This window comes from Falco biarmicus, chromosome 9 (assembly GCF_023638135.1).
Source record: "Falco biarmicus isolate bFalBia1 chromosome 9, bFalBia1.pri, whole genome shotgun sequence".
Classification (NCBI taxonomy): domain Eukaryota; kingdom Metazoa; phylum Chordata; class Aves; order Falconiformes; family Falconidae; genus Falco; species Falco biarmicus.
Window position 1 is genome coordinate 7,528,677 of NC_079296.1, and position 26,004 is coordinate 7,554,680.

Here is a 26,004-nt window from a genome sequence, read left to right on the forward strand (position 1 = left end):
TATTGATAAATTAACGTACTTGTCTCTGGAATTTGTATTTTTTGGAGGGTTGAGGTGCCATATGGATTATCAAAGTGCAACACTTGATTGCGTGGTTTTTTTCTTTGCACAGCGCAAGTTAATAGAAGTTTCTTCTAATCCATAGAAGCTTATCTTGCTGCTGTTCCTGTATTCCTGTGGGCATGAAAAGGGCAGTGATTTATCTGGAGGACAGAAGCCAGATAACTTTGCACCCCATGCTCTTAATCCATCTTCACCTTTTTCCTAAAAATGTTCCTTAATGTCTCAGGTGTGTAACATGTATCCTACTTGACCAATGTTATCCTTTCTCTATGTAGTTTGCATTTTGCATATTCCCTACTAAGATTATGGGGCCAAATTCAGCAGAGTGCAGGGGTTTGGGAGGGTTTTTTCCTCTTTTGTTTTTAGATTTGTGCAGGACATACATTTGACCCACTATACTGTTCTGTTCACTTTAACATAATTACATAGGTTTGAATGGCTTTGTCCTTTGCAGGCAGTTAGTGCTGAGTAATTGAGTTTTACTGTAAAAGAACGAATCCACAGGAGTGACTGGGAGCAGAGTTTGGGATGTGCTCTTGATATTCCCAGTCATGGCAAATATGCTATCATTTCGCAATGACTGAGGGAGAACCCGTTGCAATGGTCCTTAGAGTTCAGATTGTGGCGTTTGGTTCTACTTTTTCCTGAACTGATTAGTTCCAGTTTTCTCACAGAGGTATCTCTGTCAGATGGAGGATGGCAAGATGAGACTGTCTTACCTAGGAGAGACTGAAAGCAGAGTACAATTTGAAATGGTGATAATTGTTCTCTGCAATTACAGGAAACATTCTTCTGCCTCCCCAGCGGTACGAGTGGGGTCACTGGAGAGCTTTACTAACAGCTCAAGAAGGGAGTTAAGCCTTAAAGCTCAGTTTTACAGGTCTTGATCTAAGGTGTCAAGATTGTTCACATGCAGTCAGTCAAGTAACTTTATTTATGGAGCCCAGAAGCTGGCCTAAAGCTTATTTTTATTCTGGTTTTGTTTGTTTGTTTTTTGTTATAATGGAATATTGCTCCTTTTCTGGTGTTCTTTAAAGAACTGTTGGTAAAAACACTGTTAAAAATGACAGAAACCCTTTCCCTCCCACCCTCCACTCCCTGAAATCATTGGAGTCAATCATAGTGGAATAAGCAAGACTGGAAATACGTGACTGTTCTTTTGTGATCTCTTTGGTCTGTGATATGAATGTGGTTGAGGAAAAAGCGAGTTTGCACACAGGGAAGGATGCTTCATATTTCAGTTTGTGAGTATGTCTCTTTAGTCTCTTGCTGACATACTTTGATTTGTAGGCTTATGGATGCAAAATAGACACACTTCTGTCTAAAGCCCAAAGCTAAAGCAAACCGAGAAATTATCTCATTATCAGGTGTTACAGATAATGCAGACTGAATGTGTGGAGCTGAATAAATAATGGACCATGCTGGTGTGAACTTTAGATTAGCCCCCTGAGAGTCAAAGGCTGTTTCTGCAGGGAAGATGTAGTATCAGCATATGTCACAAACTGGTGCCTGGAAGTTTCCTCCTAACTGTTGAGCCCCCCAGAGCTTTTTTTTGGGGGGGGTCGCTCTCTGGACTGCAGGTCCTCTGTATTCTGCAGGTCCAAGCTACAGCTTGCTCTGTGGGTGGAGAGAATTCCCAGTAATTCCCAGCCCAGTGCTTTCCTACCCGGTACAGCTGTCAGCCTGGGGCATTGCAGCTCTGGTGTGCAGACTGTGGGACTCTTGGGGTGGCTATGCTCAAGAATTTCTGCAGGAAACACGTTACAGATGGCCAGCAATCAGCCCTGGTGTGAGCTGAGCAACCAGCTCGGAGTGGCTCTCCCTCTCCCTTCGCAGGAGGCGCAGCAGGCAGGCGTGTTGGGTGGTAGGACCTTGTTTCACCTTGGAGTGGCTGTATTTCAGCACTCCTTGTAACAATGAGTAAAAGGGTGGTTTGTGGTACGAGTGGGCACTGCTGTGCTCCCCGCCCGTGCCTGCCTCGGCTGCTGGGTGCCCTTTGTGACCCATACACTTGTCTGCTTGACCAGACTTGTGGTAGTTTGGTTCAGGCTATGAAGGAAGTAAAGGTCTAGGCTGTGACCGGGTCATGAACTTCTCTAGTTGCAACCTGTTCTTTGAAAACCCACGCAGGAACAGGGTGACACGGTGAGCTTTGATGTATATGAGCTTGGAAACCGGAACACTGATCATGCGATTAACACATGAATAGCAGGTGGTCCTTCCAAGACTAATTTGGTCAAGGAACAAAGGAGGTTGTGGGTACAAGGAGTCTCATACTTACCTTTTCCATTGCACGTAATTTGACTGCGAGCCAACTGCTTTATTCCATAAATATGACAGCCTGAGTGAGCTTTTTTGAGCCCTCCCTGCTTAAGCAGCTGGGTGCAATGGTGGTGATCTCGCTTTGAGTTGGGACACCTCTCAAGGTTACTCCTTGAGGCTGAGAGACCCCTTAGCAACTGCACATCTGTGGTAAGTGACTGATACTGCGCATAACCTTGTATCACAGGGCATTAAATTTTTGTATTGGTAACTTTGAATCATTATTATATCCTCTGTGCAGTAAGTAATAGATTGAACCTTGCCACCGGACTTTGTTAAGCCTCACTTTTACAACATCTTACTTCAATAAAACCACTTTTGCGGCTACCTTTGGTGGTGGTTCTTTAAGCAGTCCAAGTCTGCTATGTGACACTCCTGCAGGGACAATTGAGCAAACAAGGGCTTCTGTGTTGTGGTTCATTGCTTTACTGCACAGACTTCCCATCAGCCCTCTGCAGCCAGGGTCAATAGTGCGTACCAAGGAAAAAGTACGTGTCCTTATTGAATCACGAAAAAAGTAACGTTTGCCAAATGCCCAAATATTCCTCGAGAGAGACCTTGGGGCCGAGTTGCTTAGAAGACAGTGGGAAGTGATTCTCCAGTCGTCTTTCACAAAGGTAGCCAAGTACCTACTGTCAGAGTGCCCTGAAGCTCCAGTCTGCAATGGCACACGAAGGTAGACAACCCCAAGGTTAAATAGTCGAGAAGGAGACCTCAAAGGGGCTATGAAGTTCAAAATACTCTGATTCTTGGTCACTGCCAGCACTTGGCCACCTTGCGGTGCTCGGGTGGTGTGATCCTACCAGCGCAGTGGGGGAAGTGAGCCCCCTTTAAAGTCATGCTGGCAAGGAAGAGGAATTAATTTTCAAATGATTTGTTTTATGATGTAATAATTTGAACATTTTAGATTTACATGAGTGGAGCAGCATTTGGCACCTTTACGGCACTTCTCAAAGCATTTTCCAACTGGAGCTAATTAAACCTCACGACATTCTCGGGAGATTGCAGAATAAGTAAGATCTTGGTAATGGTTCAGAATTTAAATTCAGTGGTTTTAAATCTGATATTTTTTTCAAAGCTTTTAGGATTACTTTGCCAAAATATTTTTTTCTCAAGGAGCTGAGATTCTAAAACTTTCTTACAAGCTCAAGGGGAGCCAAGTTACAACTGAGGGAGGGAGGAAGAGGCAGGCTAAACATCGTATTAAGTATATGCAAAGAATAAACTGGGTTGGTTTTTCCCCCCCATTTAGTTTAATTGAAAATCCTGGCATTTTTAATAAGGGGGGTGGGGTGGGGGGTAACAGGGGACGGTGAACTTCCTGCTTCAAGAGTCAAACAAATGGCTTATAATGATATTTGCCAGAAATATTTCATGCTGAGCAGGTACTTGTGAACTTCCCATTGGGGAAGTTTTTCTTCTGGAGTTTTTAATCTTCCCAAATTCATCAGTGCTGGGAGAGATGGATCAGGCTCCAAAATGCATTAAGTCTTCCCTTCTTACTGTCTAGATGGCTATAACTAGAATTTTTTAAATTTTCTATTTCATTCCTTCACACCGATTCCATCCCAAACAGCAAGAGCAGCTGGTTTGTTCCCTGTAATTTTAAAATTTTTTTCTTTCCATGTTTGGGCTTTAAATGCTACTGTTATGCTTACTGGGTTAAAAATGGCCTCAAGGGTAATTAAGAAAATACTAGAAATACTGATTTGGGGGAGTGTATCTGTGGGTCTGGACCCATGCTAACCCCTTTTTAGAACTTCCCCCATGAGTCCTGCTCACTCCAGAACTTTCCAGGTGTTTGAGCAATGGGGGCTCTGGCTGTGCTGCAGATGTAAGACCAGGGATGACAGTGATGGTATGTGCGGTGGCAAAGCTGCCTTGGCCTGTTGTTTAGCCTGTGAATGTGCGAACGAGACTGAAGCGCTGGAGTTTCACCTTGTTAACTCTTCAGAACATGACACCAGCTGGTGTTTTGGGTGCCTGTGAAATTCTGTATGAAACATGCCTCCTACATTAAACTTATTTTTTTAACATGTTGATGGATAGATTGATTGCTTGAGAAGAAAAAGGAAGATTTTTGTGTTATGATGCTGTTGGTGGTGTGATGTGGGGATGTCCTAAATCCTCCTCTGCTGTTTGCACGGGTGCAAATAGTCAGAGCAAGGGCATGGTCGAGGAGAATCAGGCTCTGTGTGGTTGTGCCTCAGAAGCAGCATCGAGAGTTGGGTGGAACACTTCTTTTTACATCCTTGAAGGGTCATTCACCAACAACTTATGAGAGGAGCCAGGAGCACAGCACAGCTGCTAGCTCCAGGGCTTTAACTCTGGTAAGCGGACTGTATTGCCCACCATGGGCATCTGAGTGACTGGAAGGAACTGTCACTTCGCATTGAGGTGCACCTTGATGAATTAGTAGAAGGTGCTGTCTTTCCTTATGTGGAGCTGAGCTTGCAGTGCAGAGCTGTATCGCTTCAGGACACAGTTATGATGCTTCCTAGGAGAATAAACAGGAATATTCCTACTGTGATGGACTTTGTAATTACTGTTATTCTTACGTGGGAAGTACTACAGTGATGTGCAGCAGCATAAAACCCTAAAATAGATGCTGGATGGGACTTGTTCTCCAGTGAGTGGCAAGGTCAGAGCCAGTGGAGGCACAGGCTTCAGAGAACCAGCACAGAGAGGACCCCTGAGACCTAGCTGGAGGTGACCTGGAGAAATATTTGTGTGGATAGAGCAGCCACTGTCCCCATGCATGTAGGAGATGCTCCTTTCTGCAATCTCAACATAACAGCTGAAGACTCACAGTGGAGGGCTTGAAAGAAAGTGGAAGGAGGTTTCTGCAAGAGAATTATTTGGGCAAGGGTGGATATATTTTTCACTTTCAGTATTACATAGGAAACCATAAGCAACGCTCAAAAATATGGCTGGCACAGATGGCAAAGTTGGTTGAGTGTCAATAGGACAAGAGGAAATGGCCTCAAGTTGTGCCAGGGGAGGTTTAGATTGGGTATTAGAAAAATTTCTTCCCTGAAAGGGTTGTCAAGCACTGGAATGGGCTGCCCAGGGACAAGGTGGATTCACCATTCCTGGAAGTGTTTAAAAAAAGCGCAGCTGCGGTGCTTGGCGACATAGTTTAGTGGTGGGCTGGGCAGTCCCGGGTTAAACAGTGGGACTTGATGAACTTAAAGGTCCTTTCCAGCCTAAATGGTTCTATGATTCTGTGAGTGCTGTGGAGTATTGGACTCAATGACAACTAAAGGCTCAGGAATGGCCTATATAAATGTGCATTTGCTATTATTGTTCTTTCTAAATATGTCTCTTGAGCCTTTGCTATCTCCTAGGGAAGAACCGTTTTTCCCAGTTCCTGGAGTGAGCTTTTACCCCAGGACCTCACCATGCCAGTGCCACTGACCCAGGCTGGGATGCTGGATGACCTGGTGCCCCAGCCAGGGGAGCAGCCTCGGGGTTCCTCGAAGGCAGGCTCTGTGCCCTGCCAGACACTCAGCTCACTCCCAGAGCCAGCTCCAAGGGCTGAGCTTTTTGCTTCCATCTGTACAGCTTTAGGATTGGGATTTCCATTTTCCATAACAAGCCAGCTGGGGGTGGCTTGTGGCCCAGTCTGCAGGTGTCAGTGGCAGAAAGGCACTGGAACCAGACTGGAGAAGGAGGAGAGACAAGTCCCTTACCTTAAAGGGCCCTACCTGGCTGAAAGCTCGCTGCAATTCTTCCCAGGGTTCTCATAAATCATTGGGTTTGTTCCTTTCCTTCCTGGGAAGATAGGAAACAGCGTTTACTACCAGTTGTGGAAAACAACACAGCACATTTGCTTTCAGGAACAGCTTTGGCTATTCTGGAGCCTCTAGCATGCACAGATAGCATACTGTTCCAGTGAAGACATTGCTGGAAAATATGAAGCCTTGTTATCTTTCTCCATTTTTATTTAGCCAAACAAGGTTTCCATAGCTCCTGGACAGCTCTGCTGCTGGGGAAAAAAAAAACCAAACACCCAACCAACTCGCATTTCTTCACCTGCCAACTCCCGGCACTAATTTTGTCTTCCTGCTTCAAAGCAGTCATCGTGCCCAGAAAATGTCAGTTCAAAGCGAAGTTTTGTCCAGTAATGAGCCAGTGAAAATTGTTTAGCGTAAGATCTTCTTGTACAGCTCTCAGAACTGTGCTTAGGTGAGAGCAGAGCTGGGCTGTCAGGGTCTGCTCTGAGCTCTCCAGTTGGGTGGCTTGAAATCAAGACTGCATGTGTGTTGCGCTTCAAGGCTAGGCTCCATGCTGGTTTACCATAGGAGTAGCTTTAAGTTAATGTAGATGAAAGGAGCATCCCTGCATCTCCCGCATCTTTCTCAAGCGATAAATTCATCTACTAGGGGAGGGGGAAAAGACGGTGTAGCTTGCCAAGGGCTGTACGAACACGATGCTTTGCTGAGCTGATGCATGTCGGGTTTTGGAGAGCCTCTTGCCCCACTGACCTCCACCCCACACTCCACTGTCTGCAGAGACTGTGCTCCAAAAATGTGTGATGTTCCCGCAACTGGGTAAGTGTGCAAAAGGGAGCTGCTCCTCTGCCGCTAGCTCTGCTCCTGCCAGCGCTCAGCCTTGTGACAGGGGCTGGAAGGGCTGCATCCTGACCTTGGATGCAGAAGGCTGTAGTAAATCACAGTCTCTAATGCATCCGAGAGCCAACTTTCCCCTGCATGGAAAATACTGTATGTAACACCAAGAGACAAATACCAAAGTCCTTAGCTGGTTCTTTAAAAAAAAAATAAAAATCTCCCATTGGCCCGGGTGAGAGTTTTGCCTGAGTAAGGACATCAAGATTATGCATGCTAATTAAATGAACGACCCATCCCTTCAGAGTCTGCTCTCTGCTGGGAATTCCCCTCTGAGTAACTTGCTCCCAGTGAGGAAAGGAGTTGCATGAAAAATTTCCCAGATGGTGAATCTGTTAGAGAAAATCACAATCTGTTTGTGGCTTTTTCAAACAAAAAAGAGCACAGGAGACACCACGGAATAAATTTGTTGTTGCAAACCATTTGCTCAGTAATGGGGAGAATTTAGATGGGCAAAGAGCTTTCTTTCAGAGGAGTCTTACCTCCCTGCTGCTAAAAATGAGCAATGATTTCAAAAATAAATTACAGCAATGTATATTTTAAAAGCCTGATGCGGTTGCTTTAATGATGCCTGTTCATTTATTCTGACATCAAGGGTGTCTGAAGCTGCCGGGGGACAGTGGCCTCATCCATGCAAAGCTCCCAAGGAACAATTGCAGCTGTGTGTACGCCCGGCTTTGTGTACCCGCCCTGCACAAAGGAGCTGTTTCACACAGAGCCGCCGTGTCCCGGCGAGTCTCCTGCCAGCATCCCGGGGCATGGGGACCCACGCAGCCCCAGGACCCCGGTCCACCCTACTGGGTGAGTGCAGGGCTGACCCTAACACTGTCTGTGAGTTGGGGCCAAAGCCAACCCCAGTCGGGGAGGGGGCTTGGGGGTGCAATGGAGCAGCCTTTGGCTGGCGAAAGGCATCTGGGCTGGGGCAGGCGTTGGTAGAGCCCGGCAGCGATCCCAGGCAGGTCCCTGGGATGGACGGGGCCGCCTCGTTGCAGGCTCAGCAGAAGGGAACACACGTGCCTGCCAGCCCCTTGGCAATCGCTGTGCGGAGTGGGAGTGCGGTGAGGTGCCAGGCTGTGCCCGGGGGGCTGTGGGCTGCTGTTCCTTCCTGCCAGCCTCGCTGGAAGGGGACGTTGCCTGGGGAGGGGACCAGTGGGTGGATGGCATTGGGGACCACTTGGATCCCTGCTTCACCTGTCAGAGCCCGAGACACCACTTCACTGCATGCAGCCTGGCTTTGCTGCATTACTGATGTTGCCTGGACACATTGCACTTAGAATCTGAATTTCATAAAAAGCCCTAAGCCAAGAAAAATTCTTCCAAGTTTCTTTTTAATTTAAACTTCAAATACACACTGCTTAATAGTTTCTTGGAAACACAGTTGCTTTGCAGTTACGTGCAATGTAGGCACTGTTACTTCCTTCTTTTCCATGTGACGCTGACTGCAAACGGTCTGGTGGCAAACATGAAACCTGCCGTTGTGCAATGCAGCGGGGCTGGGGCCGAGGCAGGCGAGTGAGGAGCAGCACGCGCAGCTAAAACGGGCTGAACTCGAAACATAAAGTTTTCTTAGCCAAACTGATGGTGAATTCTTGCGTACATTGATGTGATCAGCCCGTATCTTTTTAATAACTTCATCCTTATTGCTAAGAATTACATAAACGTGTGCTTCGGTTTTGCAGGGTTTGGTTTAGGAGAGATTTATGTGCCTTCAGGATTTGTACAACTTGCTGAGCTTCAAGGACTGAGGGTCCATCACGAGGCACAACGGGGACTTGCACGCAGTTCTCCTGTCCTCCAGCCTTTCCTAATGAACCAAGCTGGTAGTGCTGATTTGCCAACAGATTTCCTATTTACTGTTCACCAGAGCATCAGTTGTGACAAATAAACAGAAGAAGGCAGCATTTCACTGAAAGCATTTTATGTACTGATTAAGACACTATACGAAGAGAGCTCCTCTGGGTACACGGCGAGGCTTGATTGCAAAGTAGCTATTGCAGTGCTTAGAGGGGCTGCTCTTAGGGCTTTGCAGCGCTAGCCAGGTCAAAAAAACCACATAAATACACATATTTCTGCAATCTGGCTGTTGAAAGCCAGGGGAGTGCATTCCTCTTTACGATAGCAGGGGGGTGGTTTCCACAGAGATTGTTTGTTTAAATTATGCCTATATTCACACACTGCGAATGCCTTCAGAACGGGATGAATGCGGTGCCTGGTTTGGAGAAACACAGGATAATTTTTATGATCAGTAACGACATGATAGCAATGAGCTACAATACAGGCAAGCAAATTTCACGCTTCGAGGACTGTAACTGCTTGCCAGGGAGGGCAGGAGGGGACTGATGCTGCTTTTTCCATTCTTAGGGAATGGTGGGCATGCATGAAAGGGCTATAGGATTTTTTGTCTCTTCCTTTAAAGCATCAAGCACCAACAAAGAACAGAAGCAAGAACCAAGACCTGAAACCTGGTTATAGCTCGGGAGAAACGTCTAGTTCTGCTGGAGTCAATGGCAAATTCTCAGTGCTTTCAACGAGGTCAGGATTTCACCTTGTGTTCTTCTCAAACAAAACTGCCTGTTCTTGGGGAAATAAATAAAACATTTGAAAGCGATGCTCATAAGGTCAAGTTGCAATGTGCATACGTACAGAAGATGTACATTGCTTTGTGTCAGCGTGTAGCACAAGAAATATGAGGCCAAATCCTGAAGTCCCTCATTTCAGGTCACTGCTGTGGGTTTTTTCTGAGGCTGACTTTGCTGCCGCTGCTGTAGCTCTGGCGTTGCTGCCTTGCTTCCCGGCTTGCACAGAAACACCCTGCTGCCTTTGGGAGCAGCGCGTGGACGGGGCCATCAGGAGGAAGATGGTTTTGCTTTTCCTATGTGAATGGCAAGCACAAGGGGTTGCATTGAGCCGGGAGTGCAAGCTGCACCTCTTTGAGGGGGGGTGTCCAGAATCCCCCAGCATAAGTGTGCGGGGCCAAGCCCTGTGGCTCAGCCCTTTTGAAGAAGCCACCCCACTGCTGCCGGTGGGCGAATGCACTCATCACCCTCAGCTTGTGCTTCACGGCAGTGGACACGGTGCAGTGAAACCACCGAGGACAGAGGTGGGCCGTGGCCAGGTTTGTTTGCAGCCTGCCTGTGACCTTGAACATCATTTACATCCTTCCAGCGCATGATTTGGGGGAGAAAGCAAGGGGCGGGGGCGGGGGCACAGCATCGAAACGTTTGTTCAGCAATTGTTGCAAAAAAAAAAAAAAAGAAAACTTGCTTCAATCTGCAAAGATGCCAACTGAATTTTGTTTTGTTTTGGTATTTTGGAGGCAAGCCAAAAGCAGGATGTTGTGAAGTCTTCAGCAGCTACTGCCTGCTTGTTCCATACCAAGCATAACTTTGTATATATTTTTATCGTCAAACTCGGTCCCACGCATCTTGATGCGCAAACAAGAGCCCTGGCTGCAGGGCTGCTCTTCCAGGGTGCTGGAGGGATCAGAGCCCTTTTCCTTGGCTGGTATCTTAAGCGAGAGTTTCAGGAGCTGGCCTGCAAAGGTAGCTTTTTTTTTTCCCTGCCAGCTGCTAAGAGGAATAGCAAGGGGTTGTTTTCATTGGAGAGGGAAAGGAAAACAAGTTCTGCACCCGTTGGCGTCCCTGCTCCCCGGTCTCAGTCCAGGGGACATTTCAGCATGGTCCTGCCTGCAATTCTGCAAAGGTCGCAGTGGATTTAGGGTATTACTTTTTACACTTCACGTGGGGAAGAGGCACGTTTCTGCTTTGTCAGCAGAAGGGCCCTTCTCTCCCTCGCACAATAGAAAGCCGCCGGGTATAAATAGCCTTTCAAGCCTGTCACCTCGGTGACTTTAATGGCGATGCCCTGATTTAAGCCCTGCTTCCAGAAGATGCTTCAGGTGTGTGCTCTCCCCACGGGACCGAGCACGCATTGAAATTAAACGCCTGTTTAAGAGTCCGTAAGCAGCGACACGCTAAGCCCATGGTTTAGTGCTTTCCAGGGCTGAGACCGGTGCGGGGAGGGGAGAACCAAGGCTGTTGTTGCTGTTGAAGCACTACAACTGTTGCCTTCACAAAGGATCAGTGCTCAGAACAGGGAGACATCTTAAGAGTGTCTGACAAATATATGTACATTCGGGGACCGCGAGCCTTGAATTCATAATACGGTGAAAGGTATTGAACATGACAGAGCTCCGCAGAGGATAAAGCCGGTGCTATACCTGCCTGCCTCAGCAGGACGGGCTCGAACAAGCTCCTGGCATCTCCGGGGGGGGATGGCAGCTGCTAGCGGGGGGCAGGATGGGTGCTCAGCACCCAGTGGGCACAGGGGGGATGGGTGCTCTCTCCTGTCCCCCTTGGTCATCTCCTGCCTCTTCATGGAGAGCTTCACAGCTCACTTTCGTCAGTGTTTTCCAGCGCTGACCGCATCGCAGCCCCAGTATCACCTGGGGTCAGTAACCGTTATTAATTTAATAATAATAATTAAATGCTTTATCTCCAAACATTTAACGTGCGGGCTGGGCTGGGTGCAGAAGCCCAACCCAAGGAGACCTGTGTCATGAAAAGCTGGCCAGAAGCACCGTGATGGGGTGGCCCAGTCCCACCTCTTCCCTCACCCCTTTGCCCTGCCTGCATCCCATTGCCCCTTTGTTCCTAAGAAAAGCATCCGAGGTGACTATGGATGCCTTTTTAAATGCTCATCGTCACATTATCCATCAGATACATATTTACAATCATTCATTAAATTAGGATGTACGTTTCATTCTTCTTTCTCAGAATATTAATGCCTACTCCTGGCTGAAATGCCATATGAATATTCATTAAAAAATCAATCAATTCCTGTGCCAGGAATGATGTCATTTGAGCAATAACTGAAGCAGTAATCGAGCATGCTATGAAAAAACGATGAATGCCATCAGATCTAATGTTTATTGAACTCCGTGTGGGTAAATCACAGTAGGTTTTTTTCCATGCTGTTGTGTGCATTAACTGGTGCTCCGGTTCCTCCTGCCTGGTGCCAGTGAGCCCAGCCCAGCCCGGCCAGGAGCGGGAAGCACCTCAGAGCAGATACGAGACATCCCATGGCAATGGATGAGTCTGGGGGCCGGGCGGGCCGTCACATTGCTGCAGAGCTCCTAATGAAGAGCGGATTAGAGATTTGTCTTATCACAATGGGAAACAAAAGCTCTCAAAACTGTTGTGGGAAAACTGGAAAATTAATAGGCTGAAGTCTTCTTTCCAATAGATCTTGGGCTGGTGAAGCTCTTTCTCATCACTTAGAGCATTGTCCTGAGGGAGTTGAAGGGATGGCTTTTCTTGGGTTGTCCTCTGTTTCTAACAGTGGAGCTACCTGGGCAAATACAGAATAAAGATTAACGATGCACTTTTGGAGGGATCATTCTATTTCCTCGAATCAAGACTTTCTCACCGATAGCAAAGGAGCCACGCCAGTGCACAGGCTCTGAGTGTGGCTCCCGTGATAAGATCACGCTCTGGTGGTGTGGGAAACATTAAGAGTTTTGGCTTGACTTAAGCAGCAAGAGTCGCTCTGGAAATCTTTTGTGTGCGATGCACCAACCTTCTAAGAGAGGTCACTGTCAGGAGCTGCTTTTTGCCATAGATGCCATTTTAAAATCCTCCATCAGGTCTGCAGAAAAAATTCCATGGAGCATTTGTCCTGGGAGGAAGTTGGTTTAATTGTAACTAAATGTATTTTCAAAGATTGTTAGATGAGATTTTCACCCAAAGAAATCTACATTTTTCCTTTGTATTTCACTGAGGTAGGAGAAGGAGGCATCGAAGTGCAACAAATTTTTCTTCTTTTATTTTTTCCTCCTCCTGATTTCTGCCAAAAGAGATACTAAAATAGCCTGAGTTTAAAAAATGAGCAAAACCTTGCTTGGCACTGACAGCCCACCATCAGTTCTGTTCTGCCGGGAGCAGCATGCGCTCCTGGCTGCATCCACAGTGCTTCAGGGGCTGCTGCGTGTGCTCAGCTTATTCCTCGCAGGAGTTCAGCCCTGGGAGTGACCAGAGCACTAAGAGGCTCCTCCAGAGCACCAAGGAGAATTAAAATGTATTTTCTGATGGGACTCGGGGGTGCTGGAGTCATTCTTGCTAGGTGATGAGATGCCACATTTCCAAAGAGCAGAAAATCTAGACACAATTGTCTCCTCAAAATCTCTCTGTGTTATGCTGGATGCTCCTGATTTGGCAGTGCAGAGGTCAGGTACAGCACGGCTGCCCGGGAGGAACGCCTGGGAGGAATGCCAGTGTGGCCACCGTGCCACCAGCAGCTCTGGAGTGCAGTGGTGGGCTCGGCGAGCTGCCATCGGATGAGCCCAGCAGGCAAATAGCTGGCTCCTCTTGTTTTCCTGAGTATTTGGGGGGGGGTGTGCCACGTTTGATTGTAATTTACACCCAGCCAGCCCCTGCAGAGCATCCTCTACCTATATTGTTATGTGTGAAAGGCACCTCGTGGTGCAGGGCATCTTTCCCATTCGTCATTTCCCTGCCCTGTGTGTCTTGCAGCTGAAAGGCAGATGTTTGATCCTATAATTTGCTGGGCACTTCCCAGTTCCCACGCTCTCCTCTCCTGGGAGAGGCTGGGCTGAGCGGGCAGAGGAGGTGGCAAAGGAGCTGACAGTTGGGCGCTCTTCTCTCAGGACATTCTCACAGCATGTTGGAGCTAAATTTTTAGGAAATTTCACAGTCATAAGACATTCAGATTCTTACTCTGAGTTATCACTTGATCGTTCAGAAGATCACCTTGATCACTCAGAATAAAAATCCAGACTATCCCATGTCCAGCAGCACTGTTTCAGGAGAGAACCCAGAGCTGCGGGGAGGCAGGGCTGCTCCAGCCCCTCTTCCCACTCTATCCTCACTGGCCCTCACTGCAGAAGACTGGTTTAGCTGTCCATATGCTAACATTAATAGGCAAAATTTTCAGTGGGTGTCAGTGTGGCTGTTAGCCTATTTCCAGTGGTGAAGGAGCCGCTTCCCAGTGGTACCTGCCGGTGACACCAGTCCCAGGGCTCCCGGCATAGCAGGAGCGGGGCTTGCTGCCCTGAGAGCCAGAGATGCCCACCTCCACCTCCAGCACCAATGCATGGATCCTGGCTCTGACCGCAGAAACTTGCTGCATCAGCCCCGTCACAGATGCTTCAACCCAAGATGTTCTGCTACGGAAAGGAAGGGGAAACCCAGAGCGATTATGCCAGTCTCATTTACGCACCTAGCTTAGAAAAATTAAATGCCTGACTTGGTCTCGAGCAGTTTCACACTCTTATTGAGGGCGTCATCATCTCCTGCAGAGCAGAAATGCAGCCACCTCGTCCCCTTTCCACCTGGCGAGAGTTATTTGCCCCTCCAAGGGTGACCGAGCTCCTTGATGTAAGGCATCTTGCTTGTGTTTCTGTGCATCTAAATCCCAACATGGTGTGGGCTGTAAGAGCATCTCTAGGGAGAGGCTGAACACATTTATCTGCTTAGCTGTCAACTGAGTGGTCAACTTTAAATTAATTCAAATGATTATCCAAGAAGGGCTTTGAAAAAGCGATGGTTGTATCAAAGAAATGAGCCATACTATGTGAGAAGCCTGAGATAGTCTACAGGGAGTTTTGGTTTGAGATACGTCCCAGTCAGTCCTGTGCTGGCAGAGTGTGTACTCACACAGCCAAGTGAAAGGTGATGCATCTGGGGAGCAGAAACCATGGGCACACCAGAAAGGGAAAGCAGTCAGCCAGAGAAGGGCTTGTACAGTCCCGTGAACTGTGCCAGTTCAAGTTCAATACAATTTCTGAGCAGTAAAGGCAATTAAATATCAAGATTATTTACAAAAAGAGGTTCTATCCTCCAACACGTTGAGTCTTGCAGATGAATGTAGATATTTTTCTGAAAAAATTATTTTAATGCTGCTCCTGAGAAAACATTCTGCAGCCTGTGTCTGGGGAGGTGGGGAACCTTCCTGCAGCAGAACTGGCAACTTCAGCTACGCCAGGGCATTTAGTACCTGCCCATGGATTAACCCAGCCAGAGCAAAAATGCCTCCTGGGACTGGGTTTTCCCTTCTGCTTGCACACTCACCACACCTTTCCATGATAAATAGCTATTCAAACAGGCCAACACTGTGTTATTTTTGTTGCTGTCCCACTCTCACCTCGTGGGACCCAGCTGGAAACAAGCGGTGCCATCCCTTCTGGAGCAATTCTCATGGCAGGATCTGAAGGACTTCTCTGTTTACAAACGAGTAAAGCCATTTTACATGCAACCTTGTCCCAGTTTAGTTAGGACAACACGACCACCTCGGAGACACTCTCATTTCTGTTTGTTTTAACATATTCCTAATCATTTTAACGTAAACCGAATAAGCCTGGTTGTAGTTGAAGTAGCACCGTTTGCACCGTGACAACTGTGTGGCATAGGGTGATGCCCGAGCCTTGCGTAAAGAATGTAAAGATCTCAGAACTTTATTTATTTATACAAAATAACAACGCTAACATCCGATTCCATCACATGGGCTCGCTCAGAGCAATGTCATATCCCATGAGTGGCTTCGTCGTGTTGCTGGGGATGCTGATGTGGGAAAGCCCTGCCCAGAGGAGTGAGGTGGCAGAGGCTGTAGCGGTGTTTCCCATTTTCTGGTTGGCATGACGTGAGCTGGAGCCGACAGAGGGTTGGGATAACTGGGGCTGTCACCCCACGCTCAAAGCTGGAAAGGAGAATAGCTGGCAGAGAAAAAATAACTGGGCTGAACAGGCACCAAGGACAACAAGTGAAAGGCTTCCTTGGCCAAAAAATTGTCTTCCTGGGTCCTGCAGCTTTGGCTGAGCAAAGATTTCAGGGACTGGTCCCAATATGCAGTGTTGGCACCCCGTCCCTCCTCCAGTATGATGGGTGACTGGAGGGCGCAGCGAACACGCCACTTGTCATCCCATCACGTCCCATCACGCCTGGCAATTGCAATTACTAATGTTACAAGTGGGCTGCGATGGCAGTTATCTGCCAGGGTCATGGTCTGGTTCAGAGAGCTCAGACACCGTCAAAATGCCAATTCTGAGCCCTGGGCCTCCCAGGAGATCTCTGCGGGGCTGACATGAAAACATTGCTGGGCTGGAATGAGACCCTCCGTGACCCAGGAGAGATTTACTGCAGCAGGGTTAAAGCTTTCCCAGTGAAATACATGCCGGCAAGGCTCCCTAATGGGAGCAGAGTGTAATTCTGGAGTGGGAAGTGAAATGAAGACACCACAAAGCGGTCAAGGAGCAGAGGGAGCAAGAGACTAACGAGGCAGAGCCAGCAGATAAATTCCCGGGATGGTCACAGGTTGTCATTTAACCTCTTTATCTCCATTTTCCAAAGGGAAAGGCAGGTGGAATATCTGCCTTCAGACCCGTTTTGAGCTTCATGGCTGAGAGGTGTGTTTCTAGGCAGTTCCTGCTCTGTATGGCCAGAACCCATGTATCCTCCCACACCACTGGGCTCTGCTACGCTGATTGCAGCAAATCCCCCAAGGAACCAACCCTTTCCTCACTTACGGTGTTTTAATTGTCTACAAGGACATTAAAGATTTTCTCTATTCTTGCAGGCTGGAGCACAACAAGCAAAACTCATCATGTGGTGAAGTCCACTTGGTGGGTACGATGAGGAGAGGAAAAGGCAAATCCCTTTGCCATAAGTATGTAAATGAGGGTTTGTGATACCTTTATTTTTTTTTTTTTTGGTCATTTGCTGCTATTCATGATGGTATGTTAATCCCAATAAACTTTATATGGCTGTAATATAGCTGCTGTGTCATCTCCTCTCTCCTATGAATACCAATTACACTGAAGTGTTAGCTAAATGTACCATCAAAGTAAAGGTTTCTGGTAGCGAGTAATTTTACCAGCTTGCCTTGTAGTTCACAGCACAGCACAAATAGTAGTTGCATGTGTTAGGCTGGGTAGATAATACTGCTTCTACCTACAAAGGAAACTTTTGTCCCAGTTACAAAAATTCATCTTAATATGACAGCTGATCTGCTTTGCAAAGTCCTCTGAAGGATTGCTGCCGAAAAATGAGTCTTTCAAGGCAGACTTTAATTTTTGCATTTTTTCCAGCATCCTTTTCCAGCCCGGAGCTGGGACGTGGTGATTCCCGCAGCCGCAGAGTGCTGGGGAGCAGGCCAGCCTGGCTGGTGGCAACCTCGGCCCTAGCACCGGCCACCCCGGCAGCGGCGCCTCTGGAGGTAGGAAGATGAGGAAGACCTTGCAGGTCTTGTTCATGACTTAGTTTGCTGGAAAGTCGCGTCTGCACAAAATAAATTTGTCCTCTGGTTTCTGCAGAGCTTGGTGCAGCAGTGCTTTGCCGTGGGCTCCCTGACAGCTGGGACGCTGGTACCCAGCCAGGCCGGCTCCCTTGCACAGGCATTCAGAAATACGACTGGAAAGCAAGATGCAAAGCATATTTGAACCATCTTCAGCGTCCTCAAAACCCAGAATTTGCAGAAGGAACAAAACCTCTAATGCTTTGCAGGCAACAGCTAACGTATAACTGAAAAGCTGCAGCCAGGAAGGGTTAAACGGACGTGGGATACTGCGGGATTGTTTCTTCTGCCTGGGTAAACTACTGTTCTGCTGGAAAAAAAAAAAAGAAAAAGTTAGCTTTTCTCCTGCAAGAATGTAAATGTTGGGTATTTTATCAAGTGATTTCTTCAGCCCTCAAGCCATTCTTCAATTTGAAATGCTAGTTTAAAAAAAATGCAGGGAAGAGAGAGAAAGAAAGAAAATATTTTCATCAGCCTAAGAACACTTTGCAGACATTATGGAAAATGTTGCCTATTTTGTTTCCTCTAGTCAGTGAACCAATCTTTTGCATTAAAATCAGCATAGTAGTAAATAAACATGTTTTCTCTAGCCCTGGAGCCATTCTGAGACATCAAATGGTACTTAAGAAATGTTTCTTTCTCCATCACAGAACATTTTTACAATGTCCATGGCTGAAGGGAGGGAAGAGGCTCTCCCGGCTGAAGCATTAGCTGCCTTTCTGCTCTCCGTGAGTGGGGGGAGGCCCTGGGCAGAGCTCGGATTTTCTGTCCCACTGAAGCACTTGGGAAGAACAGGAGTTTCCCAACTGTGCAGCATCTCCCAGCTGCCTGTGGGTGCAGCTGGGTTTCCCCTGGAGCTCGGAGAGGTGCCGGTGGCTTCCCAAATCCACGCCACCGACTCCCATCCCTGCACCGAGCCCGAGCTCTGCTGGAAAACCTGGGCAGCCAGTGGAGCGTCACTGGGGTCATGTCCCCGCATCCTCTGTGAGATGGGGATGCTCCAGTGTGGGCTGTGGTCCCTCAAGGAGGGACAAGGGGAGAGCGCTGGCCATCCCCATGGGGATGCTCGCCCTGAGGAGCAGCGCTGCAGCCCTATGAGCTGGATGCAATGGTCCAGCCGGGGACACACGGGGCACCCCCAATGAGAGGGGGAACTCCTGCAGGAAATATTCCACGTTTTTGTGCCGGAAGGGAGCTCAGCGGCTCCACTCTGCCCAGAAAGTGGCCAGATGGGCCCCCAGTGCCCCACTCCTGGGCGGGTGTCCACGTGGGTGCTGAGGCGTTTGTAGCATCGCGTTGAGATGCTTCAATGATAAACGAGGGAGGGGAGCTGGGAACAGCGCGTGTTGCGGGCAGTGTGATCCCGTTCCCTCAGAATTTTGGGACATATTTCTTATGCATCATTTCTAAAAAAAAAAAAAAAACCCCAGCCGATTTTATCTTGTGCAGCAAAGAAAATGTGTTTGTCCTGACCTGACACTGTTTTTTAAAGTGTCAAGTGCTAATGAAATTCCTCAGCCTTGAGCAGATCTAGGCATCCAATGTTGATTTTTAAAATATGGGGATATTTTGCTGCAGATTTTAAGGCAGCCTCGAAATGATAAATGTTTGGGAGTGTGAGAGAAACTTCCAGATTCAAAGAAGTTCTGACACAATCTTGCATGCAAAACAGACAGAAAGAGGCTCATGCTTTAAAGAGGTTTTTTGTTATTCCTTTGAAATTTATTTAGAAGACGTAGGGCTAACACTGCGCATTTTAATCATGCAAATAGGTTTGCTGATTTTAATATTTTGGGCTTAAAGAAGCAACAAAGCGAAATGACTTTTTTTTTTTTTTTTTTTTTTTGAAGCTGGAAGATGAAATTTGGAATGGAAATTTGCCTGCAAGTCTCGAGCAGTTCCACCTCAGATAACTCCGCTTTTGTCTGTGACACTGAAAAAAGGCTTTTGCCTGCAGGAGGAAGGTAGGGAAGGCGGGAGTGGAGCTGGAGCAGCCCGGGAAGCTCGGGCTCTGCACTTTTGCTGGATTTGCTGGGTTCATCTTCCTCTGCCACTAAAATCCGGGCTGCGAGACCCCCGCAAACCAACCCCCCGCAGGCCAGGTTTTGCTGGGGGTGGGAGCTCTGTGCCCCTGTGGGCTTCCCCTTGAGCTCGCCATGGGCCGTGGGTGTGCAGCATCGCTGCTGGCCTGTCTCCTTGTCCACTTGGAGCGGTTACACCTCCCGAACAGCACCCGTCACCCTGGCCCCTCGCCCACCCCCTCCCTGAGCACGGCAGCTCCTGCACGTGGTGGCTGCAAGGAGCATCCCTTGGGATGCAGAATCCCTTGGGATGCAGCCAGTGGGATGCAGGGATGCCCTGGCCCCACAGAGCCGAACCCTCACCCACGTGCAGGGCTCAACACGTGCACCGATGTTTCTAAAATCAGGGTGGAAATGAGCAAAGGGTGGCAGGGCTGGCGTCCGCGATGGCACAGGCGGTGGGAGACGGCAACGGGACGGGTGCGGGTGGCCAGAGCTCATTAATTAGGGGAATAAATGAGATAACGGGCTGAGAAACCACTGGGTTGGCTTCAACTGCAGGAGCGGGAGGTGGCTCAGCGGGGTGGCCTGGGACACGGCTGGGGACACAGCCAGGGACACACCAGCATCTCCCAGCAGATCCCACAGGATTCCCTTTGCACAGGGCAGCAGCCCCAGGAGGGACCCTCCGCCAGGTCCCACGGGAGGGGAGGGGGGGGCAGGAGGAGGGAGCAGCACCCGCGGGGGGGTGCAGCCCAGGGGGGCCAGCAGCCCCCACAGCCCCCTGGGGGTCGTCCTATAGGAATGGGGTGTCCTATGGGAAATGAAATAAAACAAAATGAAAAAAAGTGAAATAAAGAATAAAATAAGCAGGCGGTTGGCAGCTGGCCTAGGTGGTCATTGTAGGGCCCTTCCAAGTGGGCTGTGCTACTTAAAAATAATGAAATAAAAATTTGAATGAAGGAAATGTAAGAAAGAAATAAGAAATGAATAAAAAAAAAGAAATGATGCAATGAAAAAATTAAACCGATAAAATATAATAAAGGTAAAAAAAAAAAGATAAAATGAAAAATGATACAATGAAATAAAAATAAAAGATTAGAAAGTAAAAAATAAATAAAAATAGGAATGAAAAGATGAAATAATCAAATGAGACAAAACATAAACCAATAAAACAACAACGAAATAAAATCAAGTTAAATAAAATAGAATAGAATAAAATAAAATAAAATAGAATTAAAAAATCAAATAACATGAAATAGAATAGGACAGAGTGAAATAAATACAATAGGATAGAATAAAATAAAATGAACTAAAATAGAACAGGATAGAATAGAATAGAATAAAATAATAGAATAGAATAAAATAAAATGAACTAGACTGGAATAGGATAGAATAGAATAGAATAAAATAATAGAATAGAATAAAATAAAATTAAATAGAACATAATAGAATAGAACAGAGTAGAATAAAATAGTAGAATATAATAAAATGAACTAGACTAGAATAAGATAGAATAGAATAGAATAATAGAATAGAATAGAATAAAATAAAATAAAATTAACTAGGCTAGAATAGGATAGAATAGAATAGAATAAAATAATAGAATAGAGTGAAATAATATAATAGAATGAAATAAAATGAACCAGAATAGAATAGGATAGAATAGAATGGAATAAAATTAAATGAACTAGACTAGAATAGATTAAAATCATAAAACAAAATAGAATAGAATAAACCAGAATAGAATAGAATAAACCAGAATAGAATAAAATAAATTAAAATAAATTTAAACAGAATAAAACAGATTAAAATAGATTAAAATAAGGTGGAATGAAGGAGCGAAGCGCGCCCTGCCGTGCCGTGCCCGGCCCCGCCGCCGGCCCGGGGGTGCCCGCTCGGGTCCCGCCCCCCGCGGTCCCTCCCCCCGCCGGGCCGGGGGCGGCGGGCGGTGGCGGGAGGTGGGGCCGGTGTCCGCCCCGCGCCGCTCCCCCCGCCCCCCCCGGCGCTCCCCCCCCCGCGGCGGGGCGGCCCGGCCGGCGGGGCCGGCACTGCGCGGCGGCGGCGGCTGCCGGCGCTGCTGGGCGAGGTCAGGGAGAGTCCATGTGAGAGCGGCCGGAACCACTTCCTGCTGCCGCCGGGACCGCGCCGCCCGCCTAGGCCTGGGCAGGCTCCGGCGGCGCCCCGCAGGTGAGCGCCGCGGCCGGGCCGGGGCGGCGGGGGGCCCCCGGGCACCGCCACCCCCGTCGCGCTTTAATCCCCCCCCCGAACCCGGGGGGAGCGCTGCAACACACCCACGCGCCTGCCCCCCCTTATTCCCCCCCCCGTCCCCCCCCCCCGTTATTATTCTTTTTTTTTGGGGGGGGGGGGGGGGCACATAGCGCGTCTACCCGCGGGCACCCCCCGCATCCCCCTTGCAGTCACCCCCCTGCGGGCACCCCCCTGCATCCCCCCTGCGCTCACCCCCAGGGGGGCTCGGGCACTCCCGGGGGGGGCTCAGCCCGGCCCAGCCCAGGGGGGTGCAGGATTTTGGGGGGTGGGGGACCCCACCTGGGGAGCTGGTTTGGGGTGAACTGGGTTAGTTCCTGCGGTGTTTTCAAGTCTTGCACGAAGGTGGAAAATGGGATTTTAGGGATACCCTGGAAGGGGCTGAGGGGCCGGCGGGGGGGGGGGGGGGGGGGGTAATGGCAAAAGGCAGGAGCAGGCTTGGACTTTCCCAGGGAGGAAAACGCTGGGAAAAGGGAGATATTAAAAAAAGCAAAGCACCCAGAACCCAGCCGAACGCCTAAATCCGGCGCTTGGGAGTGATGCTGGCCGCGGTGCCCGGTGCCCCCCCTGGCAGCTGGGGGCTCCCGGTGGCATGGCTGGGGGGGGCTCCCTGTGGGACGGGTGCTGTGCCTCCCAGCCGGTGAGGGGCAGGGTCCTCACCTGCTTTGATAGGAAAAATTGGGAATTTATGGAGCGAGCGCTGGCGCCTTGCCCTGCCTGCTGCAGGCTGCGGGCTGCTCTCCTTAAAGTGCGGCTGCTGCGCTCAAGGACTTCTCCAAACATCTTCCCGGCTGTCGGAAAATAACCCGACGGCGTCCATCGCCTGCTCCGCCAGCTCGCTCGTACCCACCGAGGCAAAGCACAGGATCCCTTCCAGTCAAGTCTCCATTACCCGCTGGCTCGTTAATTTGAATATTCCCTATTTTTTCCCCCCCTCCTTTCAGGAGGCATTTGCGAGCTTGCAGGCGGCTTGATGGGCTCGGTGCCTGCCAAGTGCTTGCCTCGCGCCCTGCGTAATTGAGGGGCTGGCGGGCGGGTTTAGCATCTCCCGCTGAAATATTAAACAGGAGGAGAAGTTGGAATCGGTAAACAAACGGGAATGATTGCTGCCTTCGTGGTGGCTTCTCGGCGGTGGCTGCTGGGGTGGCCCTGGCAGCGGCAGTGCAAACCCGGTGGGGTCCCCAGTGCCCGCCGGGGGTGGATGGGAGAGCCAGTCCCGCCTAAAAGTGCGATGTTCAAGCACAATTACCTGCCTTACAACATGCTATTAAATAAACCCCTTCAACTAAAAATCATAAAGCCTTTCCTCATTAGCTGAATTGATGTTGTTTACCCAGCCTAGGACAATAAGCCTGTGACCTCCAGGTGTGGGTAATGGAGGTAATAATGGTTTGATCTGAAGTAAGTGGCAAATATAAAATAATTAGGGTTTTCTCCTCCTCCTCCTGAGGATAAATGGCCTTCCGTGGCTGCAACTGTTGTGGTTTTGGGGCTTTTCCTCCTGTAGAGGCCTTATAAATACAGCTTCATGGGGGACGAGTTGTAGTATTTGGATGCCGAAGGGTGGGGATGGATTTCTAGAACTTAAAATTTGTCAAAGAAAACTTCCAGGGATTGCTGGGCAAGACGAGGACTTGGCTGAAAGTCAGGCGTTGGTGAGCGCGTACGCCGGAGCCCTGCGCATCCTTGGAAGGAGCCTGTGGGGGCGAGACATGCGGTTCCTGCGCTGCCCTGGCAGCGTGCTGCCCTGGAACACCTCAGGGTCCCGTGCTCAGACCCCCTTACCCAGGGGCTCGGCTGTTGGGCTGGACCACCCTTCCTCTGCTGGCCGGGAACAGGCCCCTGGGGAGATTTTCCCTTCCTGCCCCTCGTGCCTGTGCTCAGGATGCTCAGGGTGCTCGGTGCTGGCACTGAGGGGGTTGGCTGTTGAGGGCTCCCCAGGCTTTTCCCAGAGCCCTCCTCTGTTCCTAGGAGATGATGGACACCTTTAGGTAAGACACGTGTGTGTCGATGCTGGATGGTTTTGGAAGTGATGTTCTCGCGGCCCTTTTGCAATAGCAAAGGCTTTTTGCTCCCCGGCTGTAACTCTGTGCCTCCCTGAGGGAGCCCCCTTGGGTTTGGGGCAGGGGGGGCAGATTTTGGTCCCTCACAGATTTCAATCCCTTGCAGCAGGTGCTAGTGACAGGTCAGCATCCCCATGGGCATCCCTGCGGGGCAGTTGTGCTGCGGGTCCGGGGGCCATAGAGCATGGTTATCACTGGTGAGCCCGGAAAAGAGAAATCCTTTCTCCTTGAACTTGAAGGAGCCTGCCTGTAAAGTCTGGGTAAGTCCTTTCTGGATTAGGTTTTGGTTCAAATCCCACGTGGAGGTGTCAGGTGTGAGGCTGTGTTGCTGGTTGGCACTTGGGGAAGACGCGCCAAGAAATCTGCCAGAGCCTGTTGGACTCTGGGGTGGCTTCAGGGAAACCTCCGGACTGGCGTGCACTTAGCCGACAGCGGGGGCGAAACCATCTCACCTTGGGATGGAAATATTTATTTTAGATTGTCTTATAAAGTCCGATTTCCCTGCCAGGCCTTCTGGGGGGCTGGTGCTGGGCCTGTGGAGCTCCGCAGGGATGCGCAGTACCTTGATTGACACACCTGTACTTAAACTGGTCAGTGAAGGGTGGCGGAGATGGGCGATCAAGAGCCAAACAGCCTGCGGAAGGGTGATGTGACTGCTCTTGCTCTGTACGATGCCTGTGTTTAAAAATACCCAGGCCTGACAAAATGGGGTTAGGAGGAGGCTCCCGCCATGGGTTGGAATTTTCTCCCCGGCTTTCTGAGTCAGCCAGCTTTTTAGGTGGGGAAACGGGGTGGGCTGGGCTGAAAGGAACCGGTCCTAGAGGGCTCCAGGGATGCTGAAGAGCAGGGGGGCTGCCCCCCCACTACCCAAACCTTGCCATGCAAACCTACTACACTTCTATTTTTTTTAATTTCTCTCTCCCCCCCCTCCCCCCCCCTCCCCATTTCTTTGAGTTTAGTTGAATGCAATGAAAGAGATAAAATACAGGCATTCAGCTGGAGGAAATTAAACTGAATTGTCAGCTCCCTGCCATACCTAATGGCCAGAGGGAGCATTGTGTCTTGCTGCAATTAGCCCTCCAATTGAGCCTGAGCCCGTGGTTGCCATCCAGAGAGCAGCCTCCCAGTCCAGCCCATCCCGTCTTCATCCATCCCATCCCATCCCTTCTTCATCCAGGGAAGTGGGAGCAAGACCCGACAGCCTTCAGCACCCGGCTGGATCGGGCACACCTAAAGGAGGTGGTGTGTGGCGTTTTGTTTTTTTTTAAACCAAGCCTGCAGAGCAATTGGGAGATAGGTGAAGCATGCTTAAAGGAGGGTGAGGCTGTTGGTTTTCTCTACCTGACTTTATTTGTGAAGTGACAGGAATTTTGACAGGCTTTGTGTCTTTTTTAGCAAATCAAGTGTCATGCCAGGTTTGCCTGTGGATGAGATCATTTGCAAAATATGTTTCCCAGCTTGCTTCAGGCATAATTCATTGTGTCAACTGCAATTGCTCATTTGCTAGGAACTGTGATTCATTAGCGGTTTGTTTTTTTGTTTTTTTGTTTTTTTTTTAAGTTCAACTTGTTTTTAAGCAAATGTTTGGAGGCAGAACAGGAATTTTGAAAAAACCCCTAAATCCTACAGTCTTTGTATCCACAAATACTGCTGCTAAAGGAAAACTTGCTAAAATGCCGTGATTCCAGGGAGGGAGAGGCAATCCCCAGGCGAGCTCCACTGTGCAGGATTGCACTCATTTTTGTCATGTGCTTACTCCTAAATGGGGACGGAGGTAATAAAAATCAAACTGCTGGGACTGAGCCTGCCACGTAGAGTCCTGGGTGATGGAAGAAGTGTGTGGAGCTTCCTCCTTTTCCTTGGCCAGTGGGGTTTCAACCCACTGAAGGTACCACACTCTTCCTCATCTCCGGATTCAGCTGGAGTGGAGGCTGCCCTGTGGGTGGACTGATGGATGGGGGGGAGGTTGCTGGTATCCACAGCCTGTGCACAGCACCAGCTCCTCCTCTGAGCTCCTTGCTGGAGGAGGCGTTGGGGCCAGTGGTGACAAGAGCAATTATTTGGTATGGTGACCGAGACCCCCGAAAGCTCACGGCTCAATGGGATAAAATGAAGATAAATAGCCCTTGGCACAGGATTTGTGCTCTGCGTGTTCCTGGGTTGTTCACAGACGTCGCAGTTTGGCTTCAGTCTTGTTAGAGGTCCTCACGTCAGACTTCAAAAAAAAATATTTGCATGTCAAGTACATTTTTGTGTTGCATTTCCTATGAAGACAAATATTTCAGCACATTTTTTCCCCCTAGGTGGGTGGATGGGGGGTGTGCAGAAATCACT

General features: G+C 48.9%; 1 protein-coding gene and 1 long non-coding RNA gene across 3 annotated transcripts in view; both read left to right on the top strand.

The window, feature by feature from the left end:
* Nucleotides 1-217: 217 nt before the first annotated feature.
* On the top strand, nt 218-20,359 carry LOC130154845 (uncharacterized). 2 transcript variants are annotated; one of them, XR_008823871.1, is made up of 5 exons: nt 218-9,545; nt 16,602-16,691; nt 17,113-17,240; nt 17,338-17,612; nt 19,169-20,359. It is a non-coding gene; the product is annotated as an uncharacterized LOC130154845 (long non-coding RNA). The 2 variants fall into 2 exon arrangements; XR_008823870.1 differs by lacking the exon at nt 19,169-20,359 and having other exon boundaries at nt 17,113-18,291.
* A 1,060-nt stretch (nt 20,360-21,419) lies between these two features.
* NACC2 (NACC family member 2) overlaps nt 21,420-26,004 on the top strand; it is a 61,649-nt gene continuing 57,064 nt past the window's right edge. Inside the window, exon 1 of the mRNA XM_056351427.1 lies at nt 21,420-21,529. The gene's annotated coding sequence lies outside the window, so the exon portion shown is untranslated. The remainder of the gene's footprint in view (nt 21,530-26,004) is intronic.